The 10,437-nt window shown below is 59.5% G+C and overlaps 1 long non-coding RNA gene across 1 annotated transcript; it reads right to left on the bottom strand.

The window, feature by feature from the left end:
* Nucleotides 1-994: 994 nt before the first annotated feature.
* Nucleotides 995-4,221, bottom strand: LOC119512303. The gene is made up of 3 exons (XR_005212358.1): nt 4,086-4,221; nt 3,101-3,203; nt 995-1,058 (listed from the first exon to the last, which is right to left on the bottom strand). It is a non-coding gene; the product is annotated as an uncharacterized LOC119512303 (long non-coding RNA).
* Between the last annotated feature and the right edge of the window lie 6,216 nt (nt 4,222-10,437).

Here is a 10,437-nt window from a genome sequence, read left to right as displayed (position 1 = left end):
GACATCTTAATTAAAATAGTCACCTTTTTTCCGGCCGTGAATGCGAGAGCCTCAAGGGATGGCGGCTCTCCCAAATCATTCCCTTACACCTACAGGAGGACCCCACTTTTATACTGAGGGTAGCTGTGCTCTTTAAGACCCGGGGTTGCAGTAATCTGAGCTTCTGGTAAACGAAATCACATTTCCCAACACGCTCACAGCTGCTTGGGTGTGCAGTGCACGTTCACATATTAAAAATTACCGAAGGAGAGTGCTTTTTAAAAAAGTAACTGAAAGTTTACCTCCTTCAACCTACGGTGTACATTAAGGAAACGGACCCAGAGGGAGCAGGTGAGCTGCCCGGAGCCTGCGGGGAAGGTGAGGCTCGAGGGGCTCCGGCCCCCGCCCCCTGTGGGGCCCTGGGAACTGCATCCGACTTCATGGGCCCGAAACCAGGGACAGTGGCTCGACCGCATGGGGGGCCACTGCGTCCAAAGGACAAGAGGTCTTAGGGTGGGACGTCCAGGCTGGTGCCGGTCCTCAAGGAAACCACGAAGGCCCCGGCCTCCCCTCGGCCTCCTCCTCGTGGCTCCAGGAAGATGGCTCAGCCTCGGCCGCAACCCGCCATCCGAGCAGGAAGAAAAAGGAAGTGACGCAGGGGAAGGGGCGGAGCTACACCTGGAAAGTAAAACTCCCAGAACCCCCCGGGGCACATCTACTGACATCTCATTGGCCCGCACTGGGTCACGAGGTGTCCCCTCACTGCAAGGGAGCCTGGGAAATGTCCTTTTTTAGCTGGGTGCATTGGAAAGCGCTGTCAGAATCAGGTCCCTGGTCCTCTCCCCTAAGAGGAAAGCTGGCTGCGGGTGCTGATGGCCTCCTGTTGTGGGACCTGCTCAAGTCCTCACCGCAGTGCTTCCAGGTCAGGGGTTTTCCCTTCTCGTTGTCCTCACCGCATTGCTTAGCTGCTGCGCACACCTCTCTCCACAACTGAATTACACCGTTTCTGAAGTCAGGACGAGTGTGGCGAGGATGAAAGCAAGCTGGTGTAGGACAGTGCTTGTGAAGTTTCCCCCGTTCTGCAGACATAGCGTGGTATTCTTATTATCAATAGGAAGAAAGCGTTGTGCACTGTTTCTGCACACAGCACGTGCTCAGGCTGTCTGTCCTCTCATGCAGTACCCGCCTGGGCATCCCTCCCGCCTTCCGCACCCCTCCAGCTTCTGCTGTGTGCAGGAGAGCCTGGGCACCTGCAGGGAGTCTCCAGGTGGCTGGGCATCCCCCACTGCCTGTGAAAATGGCCTTCCCTCCTCCAGGTGAGGAAGAGCAAGTCTAAGGGGTGTGGGGCCCCACAACAATGATGCCTTCAGAAGGCCCCGTGCCAGCCTGGTGGGCCTCGGTGAAGGCCATGGGGGCCTGGGGTGTGCTGGGTTTAGGGGGAGATGGGGAAATGTGGAGCGGCCGGGAGGGACTGAACCCAGATGAGAACTAGAGAAAGCCTTTATCCTGCCATCCCAGAAACCAATACCTACAGCGCAACACCCCACCCCACCCAGTCTGTAAGGCCCTGTGCCGTGCGCCCCACTCTGCAGCCTGAGGAGAGGGCAGGTGCAAGCCTAGCGACCTGCACAGTGCTAATTTCTCACCCATTGCTCTCATTGGGTCTTCACATCAACGCCAGCAGGTGACCTTCTACAGATGAGGGATGCGGGGCCCAGAGTGGCCACGTGATAAGGGGCGGGCCTGGGAGATGATCTGATTCTGAACCCTGTGCCGTGACTCCTGCCACCAGCTGTCACCCAGGCCTCATCCTCTGAAGAGGTGGGTGGCTGAAGCAGTGGGGGTCCCAGCAGAGGACAGCGAGCCCTGCAGGGAGGCGAGCCCGGCTGCCTTCCTCCCACCTCCCTGCAGCAGGGGCAGTTTAGCTCGGGGTCCCATATCTCCCCAACTCAGGGCCAGCCGCCTTTACTGCTCCATCTGGGGCCAGTGAGAAGAAGCTTCCCAGAATGTATGAGGTCGGGGCCGAGACCCAGACCCGTTCCCTCCAAGTCCTAGTATAGCTGTCAGGAGTCCAGCGCCCACCCAGCTTTCTCCCTGGACCAGCACGTCCTTTGCCCCCAGGCCTCCCTGCTTTCTCAGTGCACGCAGGCTCTCTTTGTCTCTTTTCCCCGCTGGCTCGCTGACATGGTAGTGGATTCTGGGCTGTGTGCAGAGGGGATGAAAACACTGTGGGGGTAGGGAGGGTGTGGGGGTGAGCGTGGGGCTTTAGGGTGGGAGTGGAATGCAGAGAAGGCTGAGTCCAAGCCCCGCCCTCCATCCCCTGACCGATTCCCAGAGGCGGCGCGTCAGACTCCAAGTATACAAGCCCCGAACCAAGGACCTCCGCCCACTGCCTGCAGCCCTGCAGCAAATCTGAGGAAACCCATCTCCCTGGAGGACTTAGCTGGGAGAGGAACTGCAGATTGGTGCCAGCTTCACCCAATCTCTGTCAGCACATGTAGAACATGCAAAGACCTCCAGACCATAATCCTGAATCTCTGCAAAGTCCCTGGCTTGGCTCCCAGCTCTTTCCCTGGCTAATTGCAGTAACTACATAGCTGGAGGCTCCACTTGCCGAGCACACACGCTGGGTGCTATGCTCGCCCCTATTTCAAGTTCTTCTCACAACCTGCCTGAGAGGTATCACTGCCTCATTACAGATCAGGAAACTGAGGTTACTGAGGTTAGGTAACTTGACCAAGGGCATATATTTAGAAAGTGGTGGAACTTTTCATGAAATTCTAAGTTGGGGAAATGCTCATCATTTGTAGAAAGATTTTCAACAAGGGATAAAAACACAGGTTTCCAGTTAACCCTCAATTCCCCAGAACCCCGCTACACATGCACATGGGTACACGCACACCCTGATGACTCTTGACAAACAGGCCTGACCACAGGGGGAAAATGTACAGGAACCAGCAACTGTCTTCTCTGAATTCATCAGGTGCTTGGAGATCCCCAGGTAAAGGTAGCAAAACATACCTCGTTCAAAGCAACTGGCCGGGGATGGGGGACAAAGCATGCACTTGGGTGCCCTCCCCAGCTCCTTCCTCCTGGGGGCGGGGTGCTGACCCAGGCTTACCCTGCCACCTCCCTCCACTCCCTGCAGTGATGAAGGAAAGGAGCATCTCAGCAGCCAGTCTGCGGGGGGCCTTGAGCCGGTCACTTTCCCTTAGTTTTCCCATCTGTAAAATCAGAGATTCGCAAACATTTTCTGTAAAGGGCCCAATAGGAAATATTTTAGGCTTAAGATCAGCAAACGACAATCCCCCTGGGGCCTGGCAGACAGCAAAGCTGAGCAAAACAAGTAAGGAATGGCCTCAGAGGTGGGGAGGCCACCGAGGGCCTGTGGGAACCGGGGTGCACCCCTGCCCCCAAGGAAAAGGGCAGCAGCCCCTCAGTTCAGCCTGGGGGTGCCATGCGCCCAGTGGGAGCAGATCCAGTTCTTTGAGAGAAGTCAGAAGTCCAGAAGTTTTCACAGTTCTCATTTTTTAAATGTTGATGATAGGATTTTAAAAAAAACAAAACAAAACCCTGTTGGGGGTGTCGAGATAATATTGTTGGGGGCTGTTCGCCCTGTGTTGGTCTAACCCTCCAGCCGGTCCCCTTCAAAAATAGCAGGAAATCCCATGGATTTAATTTATGATTCCAGGACTGCCGTCCTTGAGGGCTTGGGGCGCCCCAAGTTGGAGCATCCCAGAGCCCAGGGTGGGAGCCTGGCGCCTCCTCTCCCCCCTCAAGGCTTTCTGGACCGAGGGGCAGCAGTCCCGGGTTCTCAGCCCCCTCCTGCCTCCCCCATCTACTTCACAAGCAGGAAGGCTGCCCTTTGCCCCCAGGGACTGGCAGTGTCCCCGTGGCTCCCAAGCACTTGTTACAGTATGAAATACCAGTATTGCTGCTCCAAGCCCCCAGGGTGGCCCCCACCACCCCGGCAAACTTGGTGCCTGCTGCCCCCCACCCACCCGGCCCAGGTCTCCCCAAAGTTCAGCAACTGAAGTGGGTGGTCCTGGGAAGCTGGGTTCTGCTAGGTGCCCCCCGGGTGGCCGGCCTGAGTGTCCGCCTCTGACCTTGGCCGTGCCCTGCCGGGTCCTTGCGTCCGGAACGCACCAGCCAGGCCCTGATGCCGCCACCGCAGCCATCTGCAGGACGCTCCGCCCCAGAGCAGCCGGGCGTTCTCGACGCCGCTGCTTACGGGGCGAATTTTGTGCTGAGATGGCGAGCTGGGCCCAGGGGCCCCGCGGCAGGCCGAGGCCAGGTGTTCTGGGGGCCGGGGGAGGCGCCGTCAGCATCTGCCCCACACCTGTCCTGAGTCAGAAGGAACTTCAGCCGGCAGGGGCTGGGCTGCCCCCCTGCAGCTCGGTCGGGGTTTGGAGGGACAGAATCCCCCCGGGAGGGGGAACCTCAGGCGGGCGAGCTGGGGAGGGCAGCCCCCAGGCCCCACGCGACCCCTCCCCCGGGCCGCCTGGCCTGAGAGAAGGATTAGCTGGTGTGCGTCAAGCCCCATTTCTCCCGTAGGTGCAGGTCAGCTGACGAAAGCTTGTTAGCTGGGCCGGAGGGCAGGGCTGCCAACCCGGCCCGAGGTGCAGCCCACTGGAAAGGGTCTTTGCAAGTTGGTTTCAAGCTGGTTTCCACAACGGGCAACTGGCCTGTTCTAGGAGGGGTAGGGCTGCCAACAGGAGCTTTCCAGAACACTTTCTGAAAAGCTTCTCACCTCCACCCCCAGGGGGTGAGCAGGAATTCGCAGAATGGTGGGGAGGGGACAGAGGCCTGCGGAGAGTGGGACGGGGAGGGGTCCTGCTCACCGCCCGCGGAGACCCCCAGGCTGGAGGGGCGGCCTCCTCCGCGCCCCCTCCCCCCGCCCCAGCCCCCCTGGCCCCCCCTTCCCGGGCTTTCCGCGAGGCCCGAGGGACCGGGGGTCCGCCGGCCCGGAGCCCATTGCCTGGCAGTCCCTCGGGCCCCGGAGGAATCTTAGCGGCTTTGGCTAACCGAAGCATCTTCTCGGTTTGAGCAAGCGCCTCCTTTTGACTCAGATCCGGCTGGGGATGGAAAGCGCTTTCCGAAACCCCCGCTCTGCCTTCCCCGGGCTCCGCGAGCTGGGGGGGGTGGAGGGGGAGCGCGGCCGCCCGGGACCCTCAGGCCCGCTCCACCCCCCCGCACCCCTCCCGGAGCGGGGGCGGAGCTGGCCGGCGCGGGTGGGGGGTGCGCCCTGCCCCGGGCGCCGAAAGCCCCCTCCCCCTCCCCCTCCCCCCGCGCTGACCGCCCTCCCGGGTCCTTGCGGACTGGGGCGGGGGCTTGGTCGCCCAAGCACGTGCTTCCAAAGCACCAAAATAGAAAGAGAAAAATGCTTGGAAGGAATTTGATATTTCCAAACAAGCCCTGAATTCACCGTTCCGGGAAAAGGCAGAGCCTGTGGGACTTCCTTACACGCACTGAACCGCTCAGGGCTGTTTTTATTTCAAATGACCGGAGGGGGGTGGGCCTCGTGACCCTCTTGGGGTTAGTGCCCCGCCCCTGCATTCCCCAGGGCCCCCAGGCTTCGGTGCCACTCCGGGGCACCCTAACATTTTCGAGCCCCGGTTTCAAATCCCCGGGGCCCCAGCGTTGCCGGCTGGTGTTCTGCAGACCCGCTCTCAGCCCACCCCGCGGCTGCTGCTGCTCCTGCCACTGACTCAGAAGCGGACGGAGCACTTCTGAGCTGTTTCAAAACTCTACCAGAATGTGGGGGGTTCGTGTGCCCGTCCTTATTAAGGAAGAAAAAAAAGGCCCCCAAACCGACAAAATAAGCACCCATGCCTGCAGAGGGCAGGAAGGTGGGTGGGCAGGGAACTGCTGGGACCCCAGGGCCTGTCTGCTGCCGGGCTGGAGCTGGGCCTAGGACCCCCCTCCTGCCTTGCGCCCCACCCCGCATTCTCCTTGACCCTGGGCTTTGACTGAGGGCTGATATTTCAGGTGAATGCACCGTGCCGGGCACCCTAAGACCCTTCTAACACACGCTCAACCCATACTGAGAACTGCTCTGGAAGGTGTGAGGGCTGCCAGCAGATCGTCCCCAGTTTATAGATAAGGAAACAAGTGTGAAGTTAACCTTAACCAATTTGGGGCACTTTGTTGTCTTATGGAAAAGGGTGCCATGGCCTCCCCACTCGGCTGGGGCAGAGCTGCTCAGCCCCCAGCAGCCTCCACGCTCACCAGAGTGAGGCCACCAGGGGCCTGGGTCCTGATCTTGCTTCGTGGGGCCTAAGACCCTGCCCACGGCCCCTACCCAGGGCCCAGCAGCAGCAGGGGGTGCCCAAGCTGGGCCCTGGGGTGGAGGGACCACCAGAGTTCCCAGCCTGGGGACTCCAGGGAGAAAGGAGCATGTGTGACCTCAAGCCTGGAAACCCCACCAGATGTCCTGCCCCAAGGAGGGGCTAGAAGGCATGTCGGGGGTGGGGGGCAGGGTGGGGGTATCCTCCCCCTTCTTCCTTCCTTCCTCTCCTTAAATGTCCTCCATTCCCCCCACAGATTTTCATTGAGCACTTACTATGTCCCCTGCCTCCTCTGCACTCTCGCTGCCTCCTCTGGGATCCCTGAGCCCAAGGTGGGAACTCTACAAGCCCCTTCCCTCCCTGGGCTTCCCACACACCCTTCCCGGACAAGCGCGGCAGCACAGCCACGCCAGGGGGACTTGCAGAGGGGAGATGGTTTGCTCCTGGGGGGCAGTGTCAGGGAAGGGGAGCCTGGACCGCAGACAGGGCCATTTTAGATCTGAGTTCGCCTCGGGTTCTCCCCGCCAGGTACTGTTCCAAGCAAATATTGTTGGGGTGTCAGGAAGGGTGGGCAGGCCTTGGGTGGATAACAGTGGATAACACAAAGATGAGGAGTGCAGAGGCCTGGCCTTCATCGTGGGGGGAGCTGCAGGGAGAGCAGGAATCTTCCACGGGATCTTGAGCTCCTGAAGCTCACGGACCCGGGGCAGTGCCAAACCTAAAAGCTTTAGTTTGGATATCAGCAAGGTTCCGGGAGTTCATTTTGGGAGCAGGAATCAGAGCAGTGTCCCACCCACCACCACCCCACCCACCTCAGGTGGACACAGGGCAGGGCTGTGCGGGGGGCGCATGGCTGGGGGCTGGGTCCCCTGGCAGAAGGCAGATGCCAATGTGCTGAGAGATGGCTTAGAAACATGCAGAATCTGCCCCATCTGGGTTCCGCTATCCCTGGCAAAGGAAACTGTATCTGGTTCCACCGCCACAACGGATTACCCATTTGGTGAAGGCCTCTGTCCCTTCTCCCAGGTGGACACTGGTAACCCCAGTTTACTTGGGGGAAACTTTAGGATTAGAGAGGGTAACTCGTCCAGGTCACTCCACTGGCACGAGGTGGGGGGGCAGACAGTCTGCCTGGCTGTGGCCTGGGGGTGCCATCCGGGTGGGCTGGCTGGGCTGCTGAGGCACAGCCCTGGGACCTTGGGAAGCTCCCGGCGCCTCAGGGGGCCCTTTGGTAGAACAGGCATTTTGAAACATGCCCTCGTCATGCACTGCTGGTGGGAATGTGAAGGGGTGCAGCCGCTGGGGAAAACAGTTGGTCAGGCTCTCAGAAAGGTAAACACAGAATCACTAGGTGACCCCGCAATTCACTGCTAGTAGCCCGCTCCAGAGAACCAGAGCGGGGACTGGGCGCCCTGGCCGGCGCGTCCATAGCAGCAGTTGTCACAATAGCCAGAGGGAAGAGGCCACGTGTGGAAGGCGAGTGTCAGCAGTGGATGACGGGTGACGATAAAATGTGGTCTCTCCTTTCGGTGGAATGCTGCCCAGTCACAAAAGGAAGGGGGTGCTGGTGCATGCTACGGGGCAGCTGAACCTCCAAAACATGTGCTAAGTAGGAGAGCCCAGGCCCTAGAGGTCACCTGTCATAGGACTCCACTGATAGCAAATACTCGGAGGAGATAAGTTCTGAGTCAAGACAGAGCTCAGACGGGAGGGTGCAGGGGTGAAGTGCGAGAGGGCTGGTGCGGGTTTGACTTGGGAGTGATGAGAATGTTCTGGAACTAAATAGAGGGGGTGGTTGCACAACATCATCCATGTACTAAATGCCACTGAGCTGTTCACCTGAAATGGTTCATTTTGTATGTGAATTTTGCCTCAATCAGTTGTTTTTGCCTTAAGTGCCTACCTCATTACTAGAGTTCATGCGTGTCCGGAGCTAGGAGTGGAGTCAGCGTGCCTCACTCCGTGTGCCTTGGAGACCCGCGTCGCAAGCCAGCGGGAGGCCTCTGGGCATCAGTGGTCTTACCTGCCAACGATCCGAGTAGGGTCCCCGAGGGTGAGCTGGGTCTGGCCAGCCCACAGCTGGGACCCCACTCATGCTGTTGGCCCTGGAGAGACACCATCGCCCCCATCCCCAACCCGACTGGCAGCTCCCCCAGCCCCGTGTCCTCCAAATTCATGGCAACTAAAGGGAAGTGAAAATTAAATGGAAAATAAGACACTCCCTGCCCCCTCCCCATGACTCTCCTGGGGACTTTGGGGACACCGCTCCTCTCCCTGTGTCCCCAGGTGGGTCCCTGGCCCTGGCTCCTGGCAGGAGGTCTGCAGGTGTCAGTGTCAGATGTCAATGGGGGTCGGAGAGGGGGCGGTGGGGGGGCACTGAAGGAAAGGGAGCCCCGGCCCGTCTTGTCTAGTCCCCTCTTGCTTGTTCACCTCACGGGTTCACCCCCACGAGGGTCATCAGCTCTCTGAGGCTGTAATCCTCGGGGTAAACTGAGGCCCGGCCAGCTTCCCCTGCCCCAGCCCCCAGTGCGCCCCCCATGGGGCTCCTGGTGCCCGCTGCGCTCGCTCTGATGTCAGCCGATATTTTAATTCTCTTACAAGGAATGGTGTTTAAAGAAATGACTTAATCCGATTACTCATCGTCTATAATGACTTGGCCCGGCTCTGGGGCTATTCCTAGACGTGACGCTGGAGGCTGCAATTCTTTTCTTTTCCTACCAAGAAATGACAGCCCGGTGCCCGCTGCGGCTCCGCCCCCATGGCCCTCGCACGGCCTCCTGGGGGGTGTAGTTCCCTCCGGCCCGGCCAGACCCCGTCCCCCTGGGCATCTGTGTGCAGGAGGCAGGGCAGGGTCGGGCTGGGGGCTCCTGGAAGCCGTCTGTAATGGGAGGTCCTACGGGGGAAGCCTGGTTGTGCAGTCTTTGTGCAAGCCACTCAACCTCCACAGGCCTCAGTTTACCCATCCGTCAACTGGGGCAGCCCTACCGGGCAGCTGGGAGGCTCTGCTGAGATGGCACTGTAAGGACCCGTGCCACGCAGGCCTCACATTTGAGAGAGCCTTTGTCGGGCGCCTTGGGTCGGACCCCCCGTCCACGTCCCGGCCCTCAGGCTCGCAGGGCTCTGCACACAGCCCGCCTGGCCTCACCCCTGCTGATGTGGAGGCGCCTGTGTGCTCGCCCCGCTCTCCCTGTTGCTCACTGTCCTCATCTGTAACATGGGGATGAGCCCAGGGCCCACCTCCTGGGGCAGGGAGTAAATGGAACAAGCCTCATAAGACGTTCCGAGAGGTCCTGATGGCGCAAACACGGGCAAAGGCATTTCCGCTCCTCCGAGTACCAGGCCCTGGGTCAGTCATGGTTTGAAAGACAAGTAATTCCCGGCTGCCTGTGGGGTTGGCGAAGGCTCCATCTTCTGCCCCACAAGGTTAGGGTCTTGTTCTGGCCACAGCTGTCCTCAGTGCCTAGCTCAGTGCAGGCACATAGTAGGACCCAAACATGGATGGCTGGATGGGTGGAGCATTTCCCCAGCTTTCCATATGAGGGACCTGGGCTCCGAGAGGTTAAGTGACGTGCCCAAGGCTACACAGCTGAAAGGGGAAGAAAACCAAATTGTCTTTCTTGCTTCCTGCCCCCAGGAGAATTTGACTTTCACCCTCTGGACTCAGGAAGTGCAGGATCTCTGGTTTCCACCCTGCTGGGACTTTGAGGTGGGTGTGGGGGTTCCAGCCCAGGCCCAGTCCAACAAAGGATCCAAATTCAGCTGGAGGGTGGGGCCGAGGGTGCTCCTTGCAGGGAGGAGTCTGGTGTAGATGTGGTGTGCCCTGGGGAAAGTGGCCCAGAGCCAGTGAGCAGGAGCTTGGGGTGCTATCCCAGCACCACCTCCTCCCCTCTTCCTTACCCCCAGCAGCTCCCCACAGGCCGAAGACTATTCTTGTCTTTTTCTAAAAGAGGCATTTGAAGCCATTTGCCAATTTTTTCCATTCCTGAGCTTGGGTATCATCTATTTCGGGCATGTGTTGTTTTCCATGAGTTGCAAATGCCACTGTCAAGCCGGCCTCTCCTGGACAGCTAGCACCGGGTAGGGGAGCAGCAGGAGCAAGGGGGGGAGGCCGGTAGTTAAAAATATTTTCTGCTCCATTTTTCCTTTGAAAACAAGGCCCTGGGGGCCTTTT

Source organism: Choloepus didactylus, chromosome 17, assembly GCF_015220235.1.
Source record: "Choloepus didactylus isolate mChoDid1 chromosome 17, mChoDid1.pri, whole genome shotgun sequence".
NCBI lineage: Eukaryota > Metazoa > Chordata > Mammalia > Pilosa > Megalonychidae > Choloepus > Choloepus didactylus.
Note: the sequence above shows the minus strand (reverse complement) of the source record. Positions and strands in the feature narration are given on the sequence as shown.